This window comes from Anolis sagrei, chromosome 4 (genome assembly GCF_037176765.1).
Source record: "Anolis sagrei isolate rAnoSag1 chromosome 4, rAnoSag1.mat, whole genome shotgun sequence".
Taxonomy (NCBI): Eukaryota; Metazoa; Chordata; class Lepidosauria; order Squamata; family Dactyloidae; genus Anolis; species Anolis sagrei.
Genome location: NC_090024.1, coordinates 39,252,896 through 39,278,263, shown reverse-complemented (window position 1 = coordinate 39,278,263; position 25,368 = coordinate 39,252,896). Strand labels below are relative to the sequence as shown.

Sequence of the window (25,368 nt, the reverse complement as noted above, 5' to 3'; positions counted from 1 at the left end):
CAAAACATATGTAAGTTACCATATTGGCTCAAGCAGAAATAACAGTAAGAGTATATTTCTTGTTCAAATAATCCTTTTCATGTTTATATGGTGGAGTTTTGAGCAAGAAGTTAATTTATGATTCTTTAAAGTACTCTGTTTTTTAAATTTGCAGTATTAGCTCCACTTTCATTAACATTAGTATTTAAATATTAAGGTGCATATTTAAAACTACAACTTGCACTTCATATCAAATTTGTAATATTGTATTTGTTTATATAATAAGTGTGTGTATTTGGGGGGGGGGTAGTTGTTCATTTAGATATTAAACTGGATTTTAACAGCAAATGTTTCTCCTGGAGCCAGTTGTCATAACTGAATCTAAAATTCCTCATCCCTTTCATCCAGAGAACTTCATGATGGGTGATGAGTAGCAACATTTAAAACAAAATCCTCAAGAGCCCCATTGGGAGAGAATTAAGAGCACTCAAAAAGGAGTAATATCATACTGACATTAACCCTCCTTACAAAAAGCCAGTCTAAATGGGAAAATGCATCACATTTGAGAAAAGAAATTCAACCATGAAGGCTGGAACATCTCCAACTGTGGGGCAGCCAACACATGTTTTAATAATTTAGAAATACTATTCCAAGCTAAATGTCAAGGTCCATCACCCTGTCAAATCAATTCTGTAGCTACAGTCTGTATTCAGTGTACCTGTTTTTCATAGGTATAGCACAGAAAACAAGGAAAATATATTTCAGTTCCAAGTGATATATTTATGAATTCATTTTCCTAGTTGGTTATCTCCCGAAAGGCTACTGGAATTCTAATAAAACCCCATGCCATATAACCTTTTCACTAAAACTGTAATTGCCCAGCTCACATAGATACAGTATCACAAGGCACAGATTGATTGTTGTTGTTTGCTCAAAGACCACAAGAGTTCACTATAGCAGAACTTTCTCATTAAATTTATAGGAGGGCTGAGGGAGAATTTCATATGATATACACCCAAGTCTATTTCCCAAACCAGCGATATTAAAGGTTCTCCATCAAAAGCTGCAAAGGTCACTGTTTCACTCCCTGTAAATGTTGGCAGAATATACCGCACTAAGTTTTCCTATTTATTCTGATAAACTTGAATGGATGACACTGCCAAAGTATTCTGCTATTCAGAATTAAAGAGCAGCTTCCATTATTCCAGTGCTTGGCTTCTGTTATCACTTTGGCTTTTCCTATTGAAGTTGTTACGTGTTTTAAGGTAAGGAATAATATTCTGCGTGAAATTACTTATTTATTTATTTACAGTATCTATGTTCCACCCTTCTCATCCTGAAGTGGACTCAGGGCGGATCACAATGCACACATATATGGCAAACATTCAATGCTATACACACACACAACATATATAGACAGAGACACAGAGGCTTTCATGAGAGTGCTTTTAAAAAAAAAAAAAATATCCAGCCACCAGGGGAGCTGTCGTTTCACCATCCACTTGTGACAACGACAGAGTACTTCCTCATTCTTTGCAAGCTGCTGGAGAGTTTTATGGTGTCGTAAATTAGTTAAATTAGCCTCCCCGCATAAGCAGTACCTAAATTTCCTACTTGACAGATGCAACTGTCTTTCTGGCTGCAAAGGTCAACAGCAAGCTAGACAAATGGCGGAAGCTCACTCTGACCTGGGCTGGCTGATGACCTCTCGGTCAGTAGTGATTTTAATGCAGCTGACTCCCAAGCAGATGCAACAACCTGGTCCAGCAGCTGCGTCACAACCGGTCCCTTCATGAATGTGAACAGGAAGGTGAATACAGTTAATGGTCCATGCTTGTTGGGATTAGGACCACAGTGGAAAAACTACAAATTAAAAACATTCATTTTTATCTGAGAGAACATCTTTTTAGGCATCTCTAGGTGCTACAGATTTTGCTAGACATTGGTCACAGAAGCATTATGGAGAACTTACAAAAATTCTTGGAGAAGTGTTCTTTCCAGGTCCCCCAGCACAGCTTTATGATGGATTCCTAGGGGAAACATATTAATCAAATATGTGACTAATCTAATCTGCAAAAGTGAAGGCCACAAATCATAAAATCATAGAATCATAGAGTTGGAAGAGACCTTGTGGGCCATCCAGTCCAACCTCCTGCCAAGAAGCAGGAAATGTTGAGGGCCACCTGTACTACCACATGTATTGGGAAAAACTCCCAGACTCTGTGCATTCAACATGTGTGCACAATGTGAATGAACTCTGTGCACTGGGTTAAATGAACAGAATGCATTTAAACCCAGTGGTGCAATGGGTTAAACCCTTGTGCCGGGAGGACTGAAGACCAACAGGTCAGAGGTTTGAATCTGAGGAGAATGTTGATGAGCTCTCCCTGTAAACTCCAGCTCCCCATGAGAGAAGCCTCCCACAAGGATAGTAAAACATCAAAACATCCAGGTGTCCCCTGGGCAATATCCTTGCAGATGGCCAATTCTCTCACACCAGAAGCAACTTGCAGTTTCTCAAGTCGCTCTTGACACATAATAAAGTGTGTGCAATACAAAAAAAAGCTCTTCATGATTTATATCTGTATGAGAAAAGGAGGTAGAGTCACACACTGCAAACAACCCAACAGGCAAGAAGAAGCACATGAGATTCACAAAGAGGAAAATGTGCATTTGACAGCAATGGGAAAGATATGCAACCCATGCTCTATTCACTTCTACGACAAAGAAGATGAGTTGCAAGTTAAAGGTTTGGTCAATTTGAAACAAACAATTTCTCTAACATAAAATCCCTATTTTATTTAACATGTCTGACTGTAACAGAGTATATTTAGCTTCCCTTGGAGTATAGACTCTCTTGCTCACAGCTGCCATAGTCTTTCTGGTTGATATTGGGCTCCTCCTTCATCCTTCCATTAAGATGAGACCAAGAAACCAGAGGGAGGATGATAATGGGTTCAAAATTACAGGAAAGGAGATTCCACCTGAACATTAGGCAGAACTTTGTGCTGTTCAGCAGTGGAACTCTCTGCCTCAGGGTGTGGTGGAAGCCCCTTATTTGGAAACTTTTAAACAGAGCCTATGAGGGGTACTTTGATTGCACTTTTCCTGTCTAGTAGGGGGTTGGATGAGATTCTATGATTCTATGAACTGAAGCTGACACAGGTCCAAAAGAAACAGAATGAGTGTATAAATGGAAGCTGGCAATGTAAACATTTAATGGTGATCAGGTGTCTGGAAGACTCATTCCCCAGCTCAATGTACTATATTTTTTGGACAAACAGCTGCCACTGAAAACTGGAATTCTTGCAATAAAATAGAGGAAATAATTATGATTTCAAATACCAAAGATAAGGATTAAAACAAAATAGTTAACACTAATGTTACGACAAAGATCTACAGAACTAGAAAGCCACGTTCTACTGTACATTTAAAACATTTATGCCCTGTCTTACTTTGCCTATTCTCAGTCTATAGCCATGATTAAAAGAAATACATTTAATAACTAATAACATCCAAAGGGCATAGCATTCAGTACCAAAGCCAATAGCATTCAGAAAGATACAATAAGAAATAAATTGAATTTCCATTGAATTGTAAGGTTGATCCTTACAATTACAGAGAATTTCAGCAATTTGCACCATCTGATTGAGATAGCTAACAACAAGGTGGTTTGAGGTGGTTCACATCATTATCGTTACAATGCTGCAAAACTAGATTTCAGACCGTAAAATGTTATTCTTTAGAACTAAGCAATTATGGCACCAGGAACACTGAGAGTTAATTTATAATCTAATCTTGTTTTAGTAATACTGTCAAGGTACAGTTGTGGGCACAGAGATAATCATATAACTAGAATGAAATTCCTGTTGCTAGTGACAACAGAAGAGACTTAATGATTTTGAAAAACCCAGCAAGTACAACACACAAAATAATAGAACTTGCAGTGGCTGATAATTAGCACAACTATGAATCACAGGTCATTTGGGGCAAATTGGGTACATTCATCTGCATACTTCTTGCATATGACTAATTCTACATGTTTATCTTTATTTCTTTGATGGTTTCAAATACTTACATTTTTGCACCTTCTCTCTGTATTGCCACCTCCATATGTCATTTTATAGGTATGAAAGGAAGATCTGGTTGAAATCACAGCTATTTTTGCTCTCTGCCCACCAACTGCATTCTATTCGTTGATCAAGAATCCTACAGTGCCAGCTGTCATGCAGCAAATGCACTTTTCCTGAGTCCTGTTGGAAGTTATACTAAAAGGAAGTCTATAATGAAAAAAACTGTACATAAAATATTAATCCCTCTAATTAAAAGGGACTTAACTAGGAGTAAACAGTGAGGGTCTTCATGGGGCATGACAACATCCATGTGTACAAATTGGAAGAAGCTTTCAAGTGGATTCTAGAAGATTCACTCTGTTGTCTTTAACTGGTCTCAAGGTTTTGTTTCTTGTGTACATATTGTTAGTTTTGGATAAGCAGTTTAAAAAAATGTGTTGTATTACTCTTTGTGGGAAATGATCCACATTCTTTCCATGTCATTATTGCCTCTAGTGCTGAATTTTCTGTTAAAAATAATGCTCAGGAACATCTTTATTAATTGAATTATATAGGCATAGGCACGTTTCTCCAGAGTATACATGCACAAATGCACAAGGGAACATGTTCATGTTCTGTGCTTTCTACTGTGAGCAGTTAAATCTGAATGAAATTACAGAGCTATCTATCTGAATTCTTAATTTTGTAGACATGGAAAACAGGTATAGAATGAGCATTTAAATGCCATTTTCTATCATGCAATCATGTATAATGCTGTTAGGCATTTCTGGAACATTTCTCAATCCATCTCCTTCTACCTTCAGTTCATGTTATAACATATTCAGTTCAGGTGATTTAACAGTATTTGGATTCTTGTTACCAATGTGTAAGAGAGTCCTTATTTATAAATAGATAGTGTATCCTTCAAGTCATCTCATGATAATTGGAAATCTAATATAGTTATCCAAATGCCTGATAATTTGAAGTGCTGGATGCTCCCTGATAATTCAATGTGAATAATATGTGGCTAATTATTTTTGCATTCTGTTAGAGGCAACCATGCACTGAACCATACAATACAGGTTTTCCTTTATTTTACACATGCAAAAAAATATGAGATCCACAAGATACTTTATTATTTCCCTTCTTCCTCCATGCATCTGCCAAAGGAAGAAATGTACTTAATAAAATGCATGAAGGCATGTTCTGTGTTTAATTTCAAATCCCAAGGCATCGTTATCTCACTAGCTCATTTTCATGAACTAATTATGCTTTAATAACTCTTCAAGCATGTATTTACAATAAATTAAGCTTGAAATAAAAAGGGCTAACATAGATAAAGTCATTATTATCCATCCAAGAAGACTTTTGTTTTGATATAACCCCCCCCCCCCCCGAGCATCTCTCAAGGTGTAAGATTTAAACCTTTACAGCCAAAGCCATATATGAAAATTCCATCTGTCGATATAAGACTAAGAAAATAGTATACTTCTTATATAAAATACAATGACTGCAAACTTTCAGACTGCCCCGTGACAGGTCAATTATCCTCAGATAATGCTCACTTTGTAATACAGTGCATGAGCAAAATAACTAGAGGCATCTATAAGCTGAAATCAGCACAATACAGTGGGTCTCTGGTATCCAGTGTAATTGACTCCAGGACCTCATGTGGACACCAAAATATATGAAAGCTCAAGTCCCACTGCATACAATGATAGTAAAATGGTGTCCCTTTTATAAAATGGCAAGTCAAGGTTTGCTTTTTGGAATTAAAAAAAATTCAAGCCGTAGATGGTAGGAATCATGGATATGGAATTCATGGGTAAAGAGGACTGCCTGTACACTGCCCCGTTCAGAGTCAATGTATATCTCAGATAAAATTGTCCCTGTCGCATCATATTGCAAATAACTACATCGTAAAGTAGCAAACTGTGATGGGAACAATATAATTATGTAGAGGAGAATATGCTTCCATTCTACACCTTTGACATGTGTTTTGATATAAGAGTCTTTGTCTTGATGACCTCTCTGCCATCTCTAAGAGAATCACATGCAAAGTGATCAGGTGACTATGTTCCATTCCATTTCAGCCTTGACCAGAAGAACTAAAATAGCCTAGGAATGGCAGGCCTGATCCCTCACTCTCCGGGATCCCCTTTTTGCAACTGCAAGTGTATTTACTGGTAGAAATACTGATGACGAAACTGCAAATAATATGTTCGTAGTCCTCATATTGAAGAAAGGAGACTGTCATAGTCTTGCCATAGTCAACAATGCAGCATTCAAACTGTTATGTGCCGGTAGAAAGAGAAGAGAAAATTACTGTAATCGGGGAGCAAAGAGATAATGGTTGGAGTATAGGTTTTAAGTAGTCTGAGCTAAAGGTGATTTTTCCAGGGCTAATGGAAAAACATCCCACACATGTCACATGAAAAGTTTTATTTGGAAACAAAGAGAAGAGTTGCATTTGCATTTGATAGCAATCATGGGATAAACTGAATAAAATAGAAGAAGGAGATTTATATGGGACGCAGTACTCATCAATTACCATAGATTACTAAAACATATGGTATTAAAGGGATAGTGGAGCTTAGCTGCTCAGAAAACAAGTATTTAGTAAGACTTATACTTAATTCTCAACGAGCAATGCATACGGTAAATGGCTACAAATTAAATACTCAATGTTTAACTACAGATTTTCTACCAAATAGGAACAAGTTGCCACAATGCACAATGATAAACAAAATTATGTATTTTGCAAGTACTAACATGGCTTATAGAATGGAGTCTATGACACAAACATTTAGAAACAGTTTCTAAATGAGTTGCTGTAAGTTTTCCGGGCTGTATGGCCATGTCCCAGAAGCATTCTCTCCTGTTGTTTCGCCTACATCTATGGCAGGCATCCTCAGAAGTTGTGAGGTTAGTTGGAAACAAGGCAAGTGGGATTTATATATCTGTGGAATGTCCAGGGTGGGAGAAAGAACTCTTGTCTGTCTCAGGCAAGTGTGAATACTGCAACTGATCACCTTGATTAGCATTGAAAAGCTCCAGCTTCCCATGCAGGGACATGGGAGAAGCCTCCCAAAGGATGGTAAAACATCCTGGGCAACGTCCTTGCAGACGGCCTATTCTCTCACACCAGAGGGGACTTGCAGTTTCTAAAGTCATTCCTGACACACACAAAAACCCATATTTACATCCATACCGATTACTATCTAAAAACACACACCCATCTTCATGCTCAGTATTCTGACATAGCTTCTGTTCCACGAAAAGCTTTCCTGAGCTGTAAAAATAACTTCAATGCTGACAATTTAAATAGATAGCTATTTCTGACATTAAATCATTAACAGGAAAGAAGGATGAATTAAAGGAACCCGATGAACAAGAGAGTTCATGTCTTGGGCATATTGGCATCCACCACTTCAGCAAATAAACAATCATGTGTTCTTAGTACACATCCCAATCGGAAATAAGGGTTTTCCCCTAACCATAATGAGATTATAATCCTGTATGCATATGCTCCACTGGCTTCATAAGTTCTGAATAGACACATACAAGTTTACTGTACAGGATCAAAGTGCAATATAAAAACTATTTACTTCACTTTGGAGGGAAAAGAAAATTGTTAGGGAAAATGGCTAACTTTTGTTTAGGGGAATGGGTAATTGTGGCCCATAAAATTCCCTAGAGAATGAAGGCTTCCTTTTTAAATATTAGAATAGAAGAGAAAATATTGAGTTTTAGGCAAATGAAATGACAGCGTGATAGAGCCTGTCACAACCATGGACAGATTTTAGCGTGCATTTTCTTGAGGGAATGTTTCAGGCATGCGATTTTTTTCTCTTGCTTTTAATTATATTTGACTTTTGGCTGAAATGCAGATATTACATATCCTCTTAACCTAAGCTAGGGAAAGTGAGATCCTCCAGATGTTGTTAGGCTCCAAATCTCATCGGCCTTTGCCAGCAAGATGACAGTCATTCACGACATCTGAAAGAGTCACGAGTTCTCCAGCTCTCAAGGAAATGTTGCTTACATTTAAAAATAAGTAAAAACAACAACAAACAGCCACCTATTATAAAGACGTATCTCTGAGCAAAAAGAAATCAATTTAAGAGGTGATTTTAAGAGTACTTTCAGGCAAATGCATGGAAGGTATAAATTAGTTTACCCACCTTAACATCTTTGCCATGAAAATAATAATAATTTTCTATGACCTCATATGATGTGCTCTCTTACAACTTGGTTTTCATGCACCTAGACAGTTCCTTGGTCTTTCACAGAATTTGAAAGTAAAATGTGATAAATATTATGCCATTCCTGGGGGGCGGGTGGGGGGGGGGCGGAGCAGAGGTAATTCAGAATTAATAATAAGTACCTCATTTCAAGCACCACTGTGACCAGTGATGCCTCTATTTATTTTTTTTTGGTTTCATGATGCTGTATTTTAAAGGCATTTCTGCATTTACAATGTACTTTTTAAAAAACCACATAGTGACAGTAAGATTGTCTACAGTAGAATATCACTCTTTCCTAGCTCACATTTTACTGCAGATGTACTGTAATGCAATACCAAAACTATGATCTTCCAGAGGCATATCATAAAATTCCTACTAGAGCAGTGGTTTTCAACCTGTGGGTCCCCAGATGTTTTCACCTTAAACTCCCAGAAATCCTAACAGCTGGTAAACTGGCTGGGATTTCTGGAGTTGTAGGCCAAAACACTTGGGGACCAACAGGTTGCGAACCACTGTACTAGATAGAAAGCTAGATGGGAAAGTGGAACTAGATGTGCATTAAAAGGAGCTTCATTAACAGAGGTCATGTTAACAGAGGTATGCCTGTAGGTTCCTAATGTTACAGAGCAAAGCTGCACAACTGAACCAATACATTATCTGTTCAACTGAATATACAACTAAATATGCACATGCAATTCTGAAAAATGCATACACATTTGCAATCAATATCTGCATGTACAACAGCACCACATGCACAACTTTACTTCTGCATCTATGACAAGAATGTGCACATCCCATATGTCCAACAGCTTCCAGTCTACAATCTGAAGTACCAACTTGCAGATAAATTAACTAGAGCCTAACTGAATAAAATACAAGATACACTTGGGTGGTTTTAGAGCAAATAAAATTGGTCTTAGGACTTATTAAATCTTGCATCTAAAAAAGGCTTCACTAGGCTGAGAGAGGACTTGTTTCAATTTAAAATGCCAATTTGTTCTCATGAAGCCTATACAGTGCTGGCCCTGACAATCTGAAGGATGTCCGAGCTCTCGGATCTGCAAGGAGAAATTTCTCTCGTTTTCACCATCTTCACAGGGAAGGTAGGATAATAAGGCCTTTCTATGTGTCCTACACCTAGCAGTGGTCCCCAACCTTTGGTCCTCCAGGTGTTCTGGACTTCAGCTTCCATGATTCCTAACAGTTGTTAAGCTGGCTGGGATTTTTTGGAGTTGATGTCCAAAACGCCTGTAGGACCAATGGTTGGGAACCGTTGCCCTAGAGGGAGCTAGGGTGGCTTCCATTCTTTGCTGACTTTTCAGTGGCTGGCTAAGACATTTCTTTTCCAAAAAGCCTTTGGAAGTTGATTTTAACATGAAAATTTATTTATTTATTTACTTCATTTCTACCTCGCCTTTCTCGACCCTGGAGGGGACTCAACGCGGCTTACAAATATGGCAAAAATTAAATGCCGCACAGGTAAATAATTAAACACATCTCATCAAAATGTAGCAATCTAAACATATAAGCAATTAAAGCACACATCTATCAATCAATCAGAGTAAAAACCATATAACCATATTATGGATTATCTCATATCCATAATCGTTTTCCAAAATCCACTGTCCATTATTCAAGCTTCCTATTATTCAAATGCCTATGTAAAAAGCCAGGTCTTAAGTTTTTTTTCCTAAAAACCAGGAGGGATGGGGCCGGCCTGATCTCACCGGGGAGGGAGTTCCGTAGCCAAGGGGTCACCACTAAGAAGGCCCTGTCTCTCATCCCAACCAATCATGCTTACAAAGAGACTGGGACGGAGAGCAGGGCCTCCCCAGCTGATCTTAAAGCTCTTGTAGGCTCGTAGAGGAAGATGCATTCAGACAGGTAGGTTTTTTATGGTGCTGTACTATTTTTAATCTTAATTTTAAAGCAAGATTTTAAATATTTTTAATTCTGCTGTTGTTTAATACTATTTTAAACTTAATTTTGCATATTTAAACTATATGTGTTTTATTGTGCTTTCTGCCTTTTAAAAGCCAATCTCAGTCTCAGCCTGGGAGAAATGTGGGATGTAAAGTGATAGATGGACAGAAACAGAAAATGGTTGAATTTTTCTCATTACAGTGCATACACCGTAGTGAAATGTACTGTATTCCCAGAATTTATTTCTATGCTGCAGCCTATTATAGTCTTCTCTTTGCGTCTTTGCATCTTGTTGTTCAGTAGTAACAACATACTACTGAACAACAAGAGCTTCAAACATATTCTGCATGTGTTTCTGCACTGTTGGATTGGGAATAGTGTATTTATTAATAAGTTTTGAAGTCTGCCTTTAGAAAATGAAGGAATTGGAATAATCATTATTCAAGTGTTAGCGCTGTCAGCATTTCTATTCATATAACGTATGAAAGGAACCTCAAAAGCATATTTTGTCAGAATAACAACTAATAGTTACAACAACTACTACATATAAATGCACCAGTAAAATAAAGGCCATACAAATGTATGTGCAGATGTCTTATGATATGTCCAAGGCACTTTTCAAGATACTGAATGTGAACATGCAAATGCTTACGTTGCACTGATTGAGTAAGTCTTCAAAAACAATTCAGCTCATGCACTCTATGCATAGTAGACATCAGTATGAATATATGCACAGACAGCCGGGTGAAATGAAATATACTTATGGTCAAAGGAAGTACATAACATGCATACTGATAAGGCATTTAGACCAATTGAATAATGATGGAGAAAGTTTGAAACTTGATTTGCTGATATTTTTCCCTCGAGGGTGTCATCCACACAATACCCCATTTTAAACAGAAATGAAAGAAGAGTTCTCAGAAACTGAGAGAAAGATGAAAAATTATCTAGCTTCTTTCACTTGAATACTAATACTAGAGAAAGAGACAAATGTTAGGTTTCAAGCTTTAATAGCCAGTTCTTTCTCTACACGAATGAATGATTGCACAAATGAGTGTGTGCTTAGAATGAAGAAGATATTTTCTCTCTTCTTTCCTGCACTGATTTCTTAGGCTTCTGGCAAAGCCTTCTACAATGTTATCCGAATTACAGATTTACACCTTTGTAAATGCCTCTCAGGCATCTTTTCTGTCTTATGAATAAATAATAGGGTGCCCCCAGAAGGCATTGATCTAAGAGAAAAGAAATCAATATGTGTCTGGCACGCGATAGACTTTCATTCAGCTGAAGTCTGTCTAAAATTTATAGTGCCATTTTAATGACAAAACAAGGGGGAAAACCACTGGCATTTCGAAACAATAGCTTTAAAAGCCCGCAGCCACTGCACTATAACTCATTATGGAAGAATAATTATTTTCAAGGTGAATAGCAGCACTGATTGCATAGTACTCTACTAATAACTGATGGATAGATTTCTAGTACTTAATACAAAGTAAAGGACAGTAAATTGATTGCAAATTCTCTTGACTTCCGTTTCAGTACACATCATTGGAAGAACCCGACTGTCATTATAAATGGCTCAATTTAAAACTAATGTCAATCTGGCCCCGCAGCAAGGAAAGGTGAAGGAAGCTTCCTAAATTAGCGGAATGTGAAGAGTGACAGATTCCCATTTCATTTCATTTCTAAACAACTTTAACACACTTCAACATCTCAAAAATCTATCACCAATACTACAAAATGCCTCTTTCAAGGTGGGAATATAATGGTACATGTCAAATATCAGATAGACTGTCAAGACAGAAGATGGAACAGACTTATTTTCTGTGGCTCCAGACAGCAGGTCTAGAACTAATGGTGGGAAAGTGGAAAGAAGAAGATTTGGGCTAAAAATTGGGAAGAACTTTTAGTGACACAGACATATGAAAATGGAACAGACTTTTTTCAAGAAATGGTAAGGTTTCCCCTTTGCTTGACATATTTATGCAGAGGCCAGAAAATAATTTATCAAAGGGATGATGCACAGTGGCCTCTCCACATTTACAGATTTGACTTTTGCAGACAGGATTATTCATTGATTTGATAAAAATGTTCTTTCTAGGACTTTCTAAATCCTCCAGTGCAGCTTCTGCCAGAACTTGATCATAAAGTCATGCGGGAGACCTAGAACAGTGGTTTTCAACCTGTGGGTCCCCAGATGTTTTGGCCTTCAACTCTCAAAAATCTTAACAGCTGGTAAATTGTCTGGGATTTCTGGGAGTTGTAGGACAAAACACCTAGGAACCTACAGATTGAGAACCATGACCTAGAGCAGGGGTCCCCAAACTACGGCCCGCGGGCCACTTCCGGTCCGCCAAGGGCACTTATCCGGCCTGCCAAGGGCACTTATCCGGCCCGTGGAGGAGGAGCGCCCCTCCCTTGGGTGGCTCACGCTATACGTCAGGCCCGATGGGCAGCGTGAGGCAGCCAAGTGCAGTAAAGCACCTTGCAAGGTGCTTTATGCGTGAGTAGGCCGCGTGGTGTGCTCCTCCCTTGGTAGGCTCACGCCGATGGGCAGCATGAGCTAGCCAAGGGCAGCTGCTCCACGCGGCCTACTCGTGCGTAAAGCACCTCCATGCAGTCATGCCAGCCACATGACCTTGGAGGTGTCTATGGACAATGCCGGCTCTTCGACTTAGAAATGCAGATGAGCACCACACCCCAGAGTCAGACACAACTGGACTTCATGTCAGAGGAAAACCTTTAACTAGGAAAATTGTGGAAGATGCAGGGTAGGAGAAAGAACTCTTGTCTGTTGGAGGTAGGTATGAATGTTTCAATTGGCCACCTTGATTACCATCTCATAGCTTGACAGTTTTTAGGGAGAATCCTTTGTTGAGAGGTGATTAGCTGGCCCTAATTGTTTCTTGTCTGGAGTTCCCCTGTGTTTGAGTGTTATTCTTTATTTAGTTATAATTTTAGAGTTTTTTTTAATACTGGTGGCCAGATTTTGTTCAGACTAGAAATAGGAAGATTTCCCATTCTCTGCTCCTGGAATTATTGCCTAAAGAGGGCTAGAAAGAACCCCCTCTAAGGGCCCTTCCACACAGAAAAATAAAATATGTGCAATGTGCATAAGATTTTTTATTGATTTTTTAAAAAAACCCTATAGTCCAGCCCTCCAACGGTCTGAGGGACAGTGAACTGGCCCCCGGTTTAAAAAGTTTGAGGACCCCTGACCTAGAGTATCCTTGAGAGAATATGTCTATAGGAATCTCTGTGTCCTCCTGTACGGTCAGGCAGAAGATGATCTGCAGAAACAAGATATTCCTTGGGAGTTTTCCTCTTGGGTTAAAAACCAAGTAACAATCTTCTTTTTTGTGGCTGTTTACTTTCGTGGGGGTCCTGTGCTCCTACGTCTAGTGAATGTAGAAGACTGACTGCCGTTATTTTCTCCATTGCAGACCCTGGATCAAACAGCAGGTTAGGAAAAATAGCTTCCGTTGTTGTTATGTTCATTATTTTTGTTTATACCCACTTTTTCTCACAAACTGGCTTCCAATCCTATTATCATATTCCCTTTCAACCTCTTTGTTTTGCTTTCTTAAATGTCTATGACAAGTCCATTTTGAGCCTTCCTGTGCTAGTAGTATTCATCCTCTCTTCAGACTGATGACAGCAGCCCTCCTATGGGAATTTTTCACCCAACTTGAGCATTGTTATCAGACAGACTTGACCATTTTCTTTAGCTTCCTACCCCATGCCTTTTTTGAGTGAGATTTCCCTTGAAAGCCACAGGCTTTCTTTAATCTGTTCCCACTTCAGTTATTTCTAATCCTCACTATGTTTTAAAATACTTTTCCCATGTGTCCAGCTCAAGACCTTTGCCCTTACATCAAGCAGAGGAGATTTCCAGCCATAGCTATTTGGGTGTGTGTGTCTCTATGTGTGAGTGATGTCTTTTGGCTTCCCTCAGGTCACCTGCCAAAATGGAAACACTATTTGGGTTGTTTTAAGTGCATCCCTCTTTGAATCTGACATGTTTACAGTACAACTTGATAACTAGGAGATGAAAGCACCATCTTTCTTGAAAACATATGTAAGACTGCAAGGAAATAAACTGCCTTTTGATTCCAAACAGAGCACATCACAGTAGGCACTTATTCTAAAATTCATGTGTGCTAGTCTTCTGCCTGACAAATGCCTCTAACATCATGCTTTCCAATTTTTAAAATGTGTTATCAAGGAAGCAGAAAATGGCAGCTGATATGCTTCAGTAGTTTTCAAGTGGACATACGGTAAAAGATTGCAGAAGTTTTGCATTACTGAAGCAGTTTGCAGGTGGAGCAGCAACTGTTTCGAGCTTCTTGAAAGCATCATTCAATTAAAACTTTTGATTTTAAAATATAAGGCAATTGTAAACAAAGTTCTTATGGGGTCTGTAACCCTACTTTAATAAATCAAGGACAATGCATTTATTGATTACTCACATTATTGTTCTGCTTATAACAAACAGACTCTTAATGAGAAAAGTAAAAAAAAGCCCATGTTTAAATTTATCTCTCTTTGAAGCTCTTAACAGCTCTTGAAAACTAAGAATCATTTTTTGAATACAGTACTGCTCAGTGCAATACATGAGAATCTTGGAGCCAATGATGAATTTGATTGAAAAAAGGAATTGCGATATAGTATATCTACACTACAATTTATATCTTTTGATGCAGTTTTAACTGCCATGAAGGCTGAGATCAAGGGTAAAGAATATTCCTCTTCCTAAATATGCCCCAACATAGGCTCAAGGTTCCTATATTCTACCCATCATTATTTTCAGAGGTAAATCAGTTTGACCACTCAGAGAAGGAGTTGATTTCCTTTAGTAAGTAAAGATACAATACTCACATTGACTAACAATACTAAATGTTGGCATGGATCTTAATACATAAGCAGATGGATACTTCTACCTATGTTTTGGGAGAATGTCAGCTGTTCACACAAACTCATACCTCTTCACTCCACAAACCTTTGGGAACCAGTTTCTAAGTGACTTCAGTCAGTAGAATGAGACTAAGGCTGTTTATAGCCTACAAAGTAATGTCTTACTTTATCTGGCTAATTTCCTCAATGCATTCTGCTCACAGCTCTTTACAGAGCCATTTGGCTACCGCTACAAACAGAATGCTAGATTAAATGGAAACAAACAACTCTCCCAAAATCTCAGTCATCAACTGCTGTAATCATCTTTTGGCTGCTGAGTTCAACCAGATCAAATTTAGAATCTGATACCTATATAGCAAAATGTAATAATCATTGCCATTCTTATACTCAGCCTATTGTATTGAACTCCTGCCTGAAATATCAAAAGAAAATATGGGGCATTCATTACACTGCAGTGTAATGTGATTTCTTCTAAGCTCCCTATGGGCGACAAAAGGCTCTTTTCATCAATAATGCTTTTCTGTTTCTGATAACAAAACCACGTGCTAATTTCATTTTTCAATTAGCAAGCTGAAAGCTTTAAATGAGGTCTAGATGAAAATCCATGGAAATGCATAGGTCATGGTCTCCTTAACAGAAGTATGATGCAATTATAAAGCCCAAAGCCTTTATAAATTTCCCTTCAGGCAAGGAAACCATGAAGAAATCATTTAAAAGGAGGTCGAATGGAGGACGAAAGGGAGAAACATGTCAAGAGGAAGATGCATCAAGCCAATCCTGACCAGGGCCACCTCCCACCTGGAATTTGATGTCCTCACTGCAGGAGAACATGCAGGCAAAGAATAAATCTCTAGTCACCTATGGACTCACTGCCAAGACCCTACACTTGGAAGCCAATAATGCTCGGACACGAGTGATTGCCAGTAATGATGGTGATGGGAAAAAAAACCCAAACACTCTTCAATTGTGGAGGGGTCATAAATGAATACTGGACATATAGGACCAAACAACAACAGGATGGCAAACTGATTTTTGCTGACCAACAGAACCTTTCTCTCATTTGGATATGTTGTTTATTCATTCAATCGCTTCCGACTGTTCGTGACCTCATGGACCAGCCCACACCAGAGCTCCCTGTCAGCCACCCCCAGCCATTCACTTCAAGGATAACATCTATCCATCTTTCCCTTGATCAACCCCTCTTCCTTTTTCCTTCCATTTTCCCCAGCATCATTATCTCCTCCAAGCTTCCCTGTCTTCTCATTATATGGCCAAAGTACTTCCATCTTTGCCTCTAATATCCTTCCCTCCAGTGAGCAGTTGGCATTATTTCCTGGAGTATGGACTGGTTTGATCTTCTTGTGGTCTAAGGCACTCTCAGAATTTTTCTCCAACACCACAGTTCAAAAGTGTCCATCTTCCTTTGCTCAGCCATCCTTATGGTCCAGCTCTCACATCCATAGGTTAGTATGGGGAATACCATTTGGATAGAAAGCCTGAATTTGGTCATTTACATCCAATACCACACTACACCCAGATGATTATGCAGGACTTCCACACCTGCCTTACTACCATTTGAAGTGACTTTTATTGTGTTCAGCCCCATCCCATCTCATCCCAATAACTCCCTGACACTCAAAAACAGTTTGCCTTATGGGATTGTGGAAGGGCAGGTGGTAACATGAGGAAATGGAAGCTTAAACTCTCCTCAGAACAAAGTAAATGGTTGCTTTCTTAATTCTACTGACTTTCTGGAAAGATATTCAGCCACCTTTAGTGGGAAATATTTCCATGCACCAAATGTAGATATCAAGACGTCTATGAGTCATCTTTCCTGAGTAAATTACCCTCCCTCATTGAACCCAGTACACTAGTGCATTTCATGCAGTAATGAATTAAAACTGGCTGAATTTTCTATAATAGTTTTAGATTTAATTACAGCACTGTAAAAAGAATTAGGACTAACTTATCCTTCAGCATTTCACAGATAGAAATTGAGACGTGTGGTCAAGCAATAATGGAGAGCAATCAAGGAGGCAAGTGTTATACATGAGAAAGACCATACTGAACATGCACAGTTTGCTTTTGGGTGAACCCACCAGGAAGGACAACATGATTCCATCTCCTGTCCTTCCTCTCCCTCCATCCCAAGCCAGTAGGCTCCCTGAGTTCTACCTACAACCAGTTCCCGAGAGTTACAAATATCCAACTTTCATACGACTCCTAGTTACCAATGGGGTGAGACAACGTGAAGTGAGAGAAATCTACCCCTTGGAAGGGAAATTCACTCCTCAAAGAGTTATCATGGGGAAAAGGCATCTCAACTGAAGCTTGATCACCAATCCTTGTTTCCAAGACAACTCAATTTTTTCAAAATCCAATTGTCACAGGGACAGAAACTGAGGTGAAATCTTCTGAACAGGGGCACAGACAAGAAAACAAACATTGCAAGGGTTATCCAAAACTTTTTTAAAAACCTATATTTTTGGCAGGACTTTCCCTTCAAAATGTACCTTTTCCAACTTACATGCATATTCAACTAAAGAACCAACCTACAGAATCTTGTTTGTAACCCGGGGACTGCCTTTACTTTGGCATTTCAAATTCAGTTTGAAGCTACTGAAGTAATCTTCAAATTAAATAGAAAACTGAGTGTAGAGAGAACTACTGGGACATTTTAAAAGCAGTTGAACTGAGATGATGGAGGACTAATCAGAAATGTTCCTCCCAAACTGGGGCAATTGGAATATGGAGACTGAAGTGTTTGTAAATAATATGTTTGGTGGAGATAGTCATGTTAAATACATAGTTTGTCCTTAGTAGTTTATTCCATAATTTAAGTGATAGGGGACACTTTCTTGAAAATCATAAATACTTTGGCTTGATTCACTTTTGAATTCAACTAGAAGAGAGACTTAAGAAAGCACATAGAGGAGTATTAAGCCACAGGTACAAAATCTTCAATATAATTTATGTTATTATTGAGCTTAATTGCTCAGAACTGGTGCCGTCATAAATTCTAAATGTCTACATCCAAGACTACAGTTAATTCAGACTGACCTCAAGAGAAAACAAGACAGTTGAACAAATACTATTGGGGTGGGGGGGGGGGGTTATAAGTCATTCTGATGCCAAAAATGATCTATAGTATTATCTTATCCTGGTAAGAGAAAGAAATTTCCACAAAATCTGATATGTGAACTAGTGGCAATTGGGAAGGTGGGAGAGAAAAACAACAATGCACATGCTTTCACCATGACTTGTCCTACTGAAACTCGACAGAACATGTGATCTATCCAAAATAAGGCACCTTTAAGTCCTGTTAATTACAGCACAGGGGGATTGGGGGGGGGGGGGAGAGAAGAATTAAGATTAACTATTATGTCAAAATCAGTGTTCCATATATTTTTCTAAACTGAACATCATTGATTTGCATTGCCTCAATTAGTGTATTTCTGATTTTTGCATGCTGTATAGTTAAAAACCTTCTAATCAAGGTGAAAGAAGAAAGCGCAAAAGCCGGGTTGCAGCTAAACATAAAAAAAACCAAGATAATGGCAACAAGAATGATTGACAACTGGAAAATAGAGGGAGAAAATGTGGAGGCCGTGACAGACTTTGTTTTTCTAGGTGCAAAGATTACTGCAGATACAGACTGTGGCCAGGAAATCAGAAGACGCTTACTTCTTGGGAGGAGAGCAATGTCCAGTCTCGATAAAATAGTAAAGAGTAGAGACATCACACTGGCAACAAAGATCCGCCTAGTCAAAGCCATGGTATTCCCTGTAGTAACCTACGGATGTGAGAGCTGGACCTTAGGGAAGGCTGAGCGAAGGAAGATCGATGCTTTTGAACTGTGGTGTTGGAGGAAAGTTCTGAGAGTGCCTTGGACTGCGAGAAGATCCAACCAGTCCATCCTCCAGGAAATAAAGCCCGACTGCTCACTGGAGGGAAGGATACTAGAGACAAAGTTGAAGTACTTTGGCCACATCATGAGGAGACAGGAAAGCCTAGAGAAGACAATTATGCTGGGGAAAGTGGAAGGCAAAAGGAAGAGGGGCCGACCAAGGGCAAGATGGATGGATGGCATCCTTGAAGTGACTGGCTTGACCTTTAAAGAGCTGGGGGTGATGATGACAGGGAGCTCTGGCGTGGGCTGGTCCATGAGGTCACGAAGAGTCGGAGACAACTGAACAAATAAACAACAACATAGTTAAAAACAAAGACACCACTACACTTTTGGAAGCACTTTTTAATTCTCACCTTAAAATTCTGTTTCCTCTTCATGCATATTTGTTATAAACTGAACTGATATAAATTCTGCAAAATACGAAGTCTTCTCAAATGGTTCAATGCCATGCAAGAGAAACATGTTAAACCTTCCAAACTTGCGAAAGGCCCCAATTTTATTTGGGCATGGGGAATCCAGCTGCTTCACACCTACCAACACTATCACCTGTCATCCTGAAAGGAATAGGTGTCTGAGTGACAGCAAACAGTAATTATTTTGGTCCTTTCTGTCAAAGGCATTTGGTAACTCCTCTGTGTACTACCCATCTGCTGAAAAGCTGATCACAGAGAACTAATGTAAAACTCTGAAGCCAGATGGAGGGATGGAGAACATTCTCCCCCTGTTGTTACTTGATGCAGTTCAAACACAAAACTCTGCATTAAATTGCATTACTTGTACTCTCTTTTCTGCAGAGATACAAAAACAAGACACTAGAGAGAGAGAGAGAGAGAGAGAGAGAGAGAGCTACTATAATCATTACAGTGCATTTCAAAGAATTTTTAAATACACCTTTTTACTTAACAAGCAGCTTCTATTCAGCTCTGACATACATGAAACATCACTTCAGTTGTTTACTAGGACTCCCATATCCTCACTCTATGGGCATCAGAACAAAATAACTCAGTGAAAGTGACATGATTTTCTGAAATCCTACTTTTCTGCCGACAAAATAATTATTTCATCTTTCACACATAAATGAGGTGAACTCAAAGATATGCCACAACTCTTGGGGGAAACACACTCAGTGCTATTGTGGTTGAGAACAACTATCTCTCCTGAATTTGTAACATAGCAAATTATGAGCAAAATTAGCAAGGCATTGTAAAACATTTTGATAATGGTTAAGTCCATCTGTATCCATATCCGTTTGGCTATTATGTTTATTCATATCATGATCTGATCACCATGCTCAATATATCCCATATGCATGGGGGTATTGGGGTAATGATACAAAAGGTTTGCTAGAGTAGACCCTCTTTCACTCAGACTCAGCCCCCCCCCCCCCAAATCAAAATCCTGGCTATGGGCCTGGCAAGTCCACATCCACACATACAGCACTCTAAGGAGAGAGCCTATATGCACACATGCAAAATAACAGAATCCATGTTATGGTAACACATCTCTTAGGCAACCACAAACATCTTTCTGCTCTCATTTAGGGGAAAATGCACAAAAACCTTGATGCAATCTTTCAGAACCAAAGTCCCTTCATCAGCCAAAGGACTTTTTAAAATCATGCCTCAGAAGGGAAGGATGTGACATTGATAAGGTCACATAGTCAGCATGCTCACTTCTATAGGCAGGAGCTCACAGCATGGGGCATAAGAAGCAGAGATGAAAAGGCTGGGTGGAGGTCTGTAGCCATGGTCCCATTTTCAATTGCAATGTTATTCTGCTCAAGGGGATGAAAATGCATCAAAGGGCTAGGCATATATTTAAGAAAGCGTCCCTGACAAGTGAACTTTTACAACAAATGCCTGCAAATGTGTTTGAATTTTTGACATGCTTTCAAAGGCCTTACATAACCACAGTCTCCTCTAGGAAAAATGCTATACACATTCAATCTTTTTTCAGATCAGGAGATTAACTAGATGATGTTTTTCCCCTAATGTTTGTATGCACCACGTTTTCTACAAGTCTGCTATTAAACCAAAAAAACCTTTTCCATTAAGCTTCTGAAGGAGCTATAGTTTACACCAATATATGAAGTTACTGAGCCAAAACAATAGTTCTTCTATAATAGGATTATCTATTTTGAGAAGTTGACAATTGCTATAACTTGTGGGGCTCTCCTACATCTCTAAAGAGGGCCACTGTATCCCCACTGAATAACCCATTTCCCTATTTTTTTAAAACCCATTGGGGGATTGCTCTACTCGCTGGAAGTAATTTTGCAGTAATGGGGGAGGGCAGCTATTTATTGAGTCAACGCGTGGGGCATTCTAGAGTCACAATGTTCTCCAAGTTTTTTTTGGGGGGGGGGGGTTTACAGGGCCTTTGTGCCCTCCTGAATGGTGTTGGTGTGCTTTTCTAAGTTAAGTTGTAAAGAAAAAATCACCCCAGGAGTGGAATACACCCTGGAGAACACAATGAGCTGTCATTTCACAAGCTTTCTTGTCTTTCTTCAAAAGAAAAGCTAGGTTTGTTTTATCCCTCCAGCCAGAAAGCACACCACCAAATTCCCTATTTCCTGATCCCTCTTTCAACTGATGAGTTATGCCTTTGTCTTGACTTGACTTGTTAACTCTCAATTTGCTTACATTCATCTAATCCATTCTTGATGATAGACGCTGGTTTAGAGCCAAAACAGTTTCTCCAGAATTTGGTGGAAAGAAGTAGAACTGACTAACATTAGGATACTGGTGTCACTGAACCTCAAATCTCTGGACAGATCCAGCAGTTTCTTGTGTATGTTGAATAGTATGGGCAACAAAGTGGAACCTTTCAAGAACCCACAGTCTGCAGGCCAAGGACTCAAACAAGAATTACCCAGCACTACTTTCTGAGCATGTGTCTCTAGAAGGGAATGGGACCATTATAAAGAGAAGCCTCCAAATCAAAACCCAGTAAAATACCATGCTGATGGTGTCAATAAGGACACTCCAGTTTCCAATTATCATTGTTCACTAAGGCAATCAAAGCTGTTTCTGCCTCATAACCAGGCTTGAAACCAGATTAAAATGGATTAATAGAACTGTTAATCCATGAATTTGGGGAGTTGGGATGGTCTAATACAATGATTTTCAACCTGTGGATGCCCAGATGTTTCGCCCTATAACTCCCAGAAATCCCAGCCAGTTTACCAACTATTAGGATTTCTGGGAGTTGAAGGCCAAAACATCTAGCCACCCATAGGTTGAAAACCACTGGTCTAATACTTTCCCCAAAATTGAATATGGACAGTAGCCAATAATTATCTAGTATATTAAAAGTTTTAAATAAATAAATAAACTACATGTTTTAACAGCTGCCTCTTTTAGGCATGCTGAACTTTATCTTGCTGTAAAGCAGCACCATCCACTTATCCCATCACAGTCTATATCTTGTTATTTTTATGATTAAAGAAAGGAAAAGGTTTTCAGCATAGTATAGTGGTTTATTATTATTGCGGAGACCAGTCATGGCAACCCACTGAGCAAGTCACGCTTTCTCACCTTCAGGAAAAGCTACAGGCAAACACCATCTAAACTATTCTTACCGAGAAAACCCCTGTGATAGGTTCACCTTATTTATTTATTTATTTATTTATTTATTTGCTTCATTTTTATACCGCATTTTTCAGCCTCAATCGGCGACTCAATGCGGTTTACAGTGCAATTTATATAACAATGACAGTTAGATTAAAACACAACATACACGACAGACAATACAAGACAAACAACGTGGTCATCAACGCCTCAGTAAAATCAGATTCCGTTCTCATAATCCTTCTACCATTCCTTTGTTCATTTATACCGTATTCATGAGTTCAGTTGCCTTGTTGACCGAACGCCTGTTCATAGAGCCACGTCTTGACCCTCCTCCGGAACTCCAGCAACGAAGGGGCCTGCCTGATGTCTACGGGTAGGGCATTCCATAGCCGAGGGGCCACCACCGAGAAGGCCCTGTCTCTCGTCCCCGCCAGCCGCGCCTGCGACGCAGGCGGGACCGAGAGCAGGGCCTCCCCGGACGATCTTAACATCCTCGTCGGTTCATAGGTGGAGATGCGTTCGGAGAGGTAAGCAGGGCCAGAACCGTTTAGGGCTTTATAGGCTAAAGCCAGCACCTTGAATTGTGCCCGGTAGCAGATTGGTAGCCAGTGGAGCTGGCTCAACAGAGGAGTGGTGTGCTCCCTGAGAGCCGCTCCCGTTAGTAACCTGGCCGCCGAACGCTGGACCATCTGAAGCTTCCAGGCAGTCTTCAAGGGAAACCCCACGTAGAGCGCGTTGCAGTAATCAATCCGGGATGTAACCAGAGCGTGGACTACTGTGGCCAGATCTGACTTCCCAAGGTACAGGCGCAACTGGCACACAAGTTTGAGTTGTGCAAATGCTCCCCTGGACACTGCCGAAACTTGGGGTTCCAAGCTTAGCGAAGAGTCCAGGATCACACCCAAGCTGCGAACCTGCGTCTTCAGGGGGAGTGTAACCCCGTCTAACACAGGCTGTAACCCTATACCCTGTTCGGCCTTACGACTGACCAGGAGTGCCTCTGTCTTATCTGGATTCAATTTCAATTTGTTAGCCCTCATCCAGTCCGATACAGCGGCCAAGCAACGGTTCAGGACCTGAACAGCCTCCTTAGTAGTAGGTGGGAAGGAGTGACAGAGTTGGACGTCATCTGCGTACAGATAACACCGCACCCCGAAACTCCGGATGATCTCTCCCAACGGCTTCATGTAGATGTTAAATAACATGGGGGACAATATTGAACCCTGCGGGACCCCACAAGACAATGGTTGTGAGGAAGAGCAGTTGTCCCCCAGCAACACCTTCTGAGTACGATCCTCTAGGAAGGACCCGAGCCACTGCAGAACAGTGCCACCAAGGCCCATTCCTGCGAGGCGTCTCAGAAGGATACCGTGGTCGACGGTATCGAAGGCCGCTGAGAGGTCCAGCAGAACTAACAGGGACACACTCCCCCTGTCTAGCTCCCTGCGCAGATCATCCACTAAGGCGACCAAGGCTGTCTCGGTACCATGTCCCGGCCTGAAACCAGACTGTGCCGGGTCTAGATAATCAGTGTCTACCAAGAATACCTGGAGTTGTGAGGCCACCACACGTTCCAGGACTTTGCCCAAAAAGGGGAGATTGGAAACAGGCCGATAGTTGACGAATTGAGTGGGGTCCAGTGATGGTTTTTTCAACAGCGGTTTTATCACAGCTTGTTTTAAGCTGGCTGGAATTTTGCCTTCCCGAAGGGAGGCATTAACCACCACCTTCACCCACTCGGCCAATCCCCCTCTGGCCTCCTTTAGAAGCCAGGATGGGCAGGGGTCTAGGATGCATGTGGTTGCCCTCATTCCTCCAAGTATCTTGTCCACATCCTCAGGTTTCACCAATTGAAATGAATCCAACGAAATCGGATAAGCAGATGCTCGTGTTACATCCTCTGAGACTGCCGTTAACATGGTGTCCAGGTCTGAACGGATCAAAGCGACTTTGTCCGCAAAGAACCGAGCAAATGCTTCACAGCGGGCCGTCGAGTTGTCAGGGTTCCCATTCGGAGTGGTGGGATTTAATAGACCTCTGACAACTCGAAACAGCTCCGCTGGACGGTTCTTTGCGGACGCAATATTGGCCGCAAAGAACAACTTCTTTGCTGCCTTTATTGCCACGGCATATGCCCTTAGAAGGGCAACAAACCGTGTTCGATTTGACTCGCTCGGGTCCGCACGCCACACGCGCTCTAGTCTCCTCTTCCTTCGCTTCATCGCTGCCAGCTCCTCGGTGAACCAAGGAGCTGGTTTAGCTCGGCTACTTGAGAGGGGACGTTCCGGAGCAATCGTGTCTATTGCCCTAGTCATCTCCCCATTCCAGAGAGACACCAGGGCATCAACAGGATCACCAACCGAGGTAGCGGGAAAATCCCCAAGAGCCGTCAGGAATCCGTTCGGATCCATAAGCCTCCTGGGGCGGACCAACTTAATGGGTCCCCCACCTCTACAGAGGTTAGGAGGTGCAGTAAGTCTAAATCTGACCAGATAGTGGTCGGTCCATGGCAACGGAGAGGTGGACAACTCCTCAACACCGCCACCTTGCTCCCATCCCTGGCAGAAAACCAGATCCAATGTGTGTCCAGCACTGTGGGTGGGGCCAGATACCTGTTGGGACAGCCCCATGGTTGACATGGAAGACATGAATTCCTGAGCCCCTCCTCCTAGGGTAGTCTCGGCATGTACATTGAAGTCCCCCAGCACAAGAAGCCGTTGGGACTCCAATGACAGGTTCGAGACCACCCCTGCTAGCTCAGGTAGGGAGAC

The 25,368-nt window shown here is 40.5% G+C and overlaps 1 protein-coding gene across 3 annotated transcripts in view; it reads right to left on the bottom strand.

The window, feature by feature from the left end:
• The window catches only part of PAG1 (phosphoprotein membrane anchor with glycosphingolipid microdomains 1), a 124,274-nt gene that overhangs the window by 76,755 nt on the left and 22,151 nt on the right, over positions 1 to 25,368 (bottom strand). The window contains exon 2 of one of the 3 annotated variants that reach the window (XM_067467384.1): positions 1,952 to 2,009. The exons of the other annotated variants lie outside the window; for them this stretch is intronic. The gene's annotated coding sequence lies outside the window, so the exon portion shown is untranslated. The remainder of the gene's footprint in view (positions 1 to 1,951; positions 2,010 to 25,368) is intronic. 3 annotated transcript variants of the gene reach the window in all.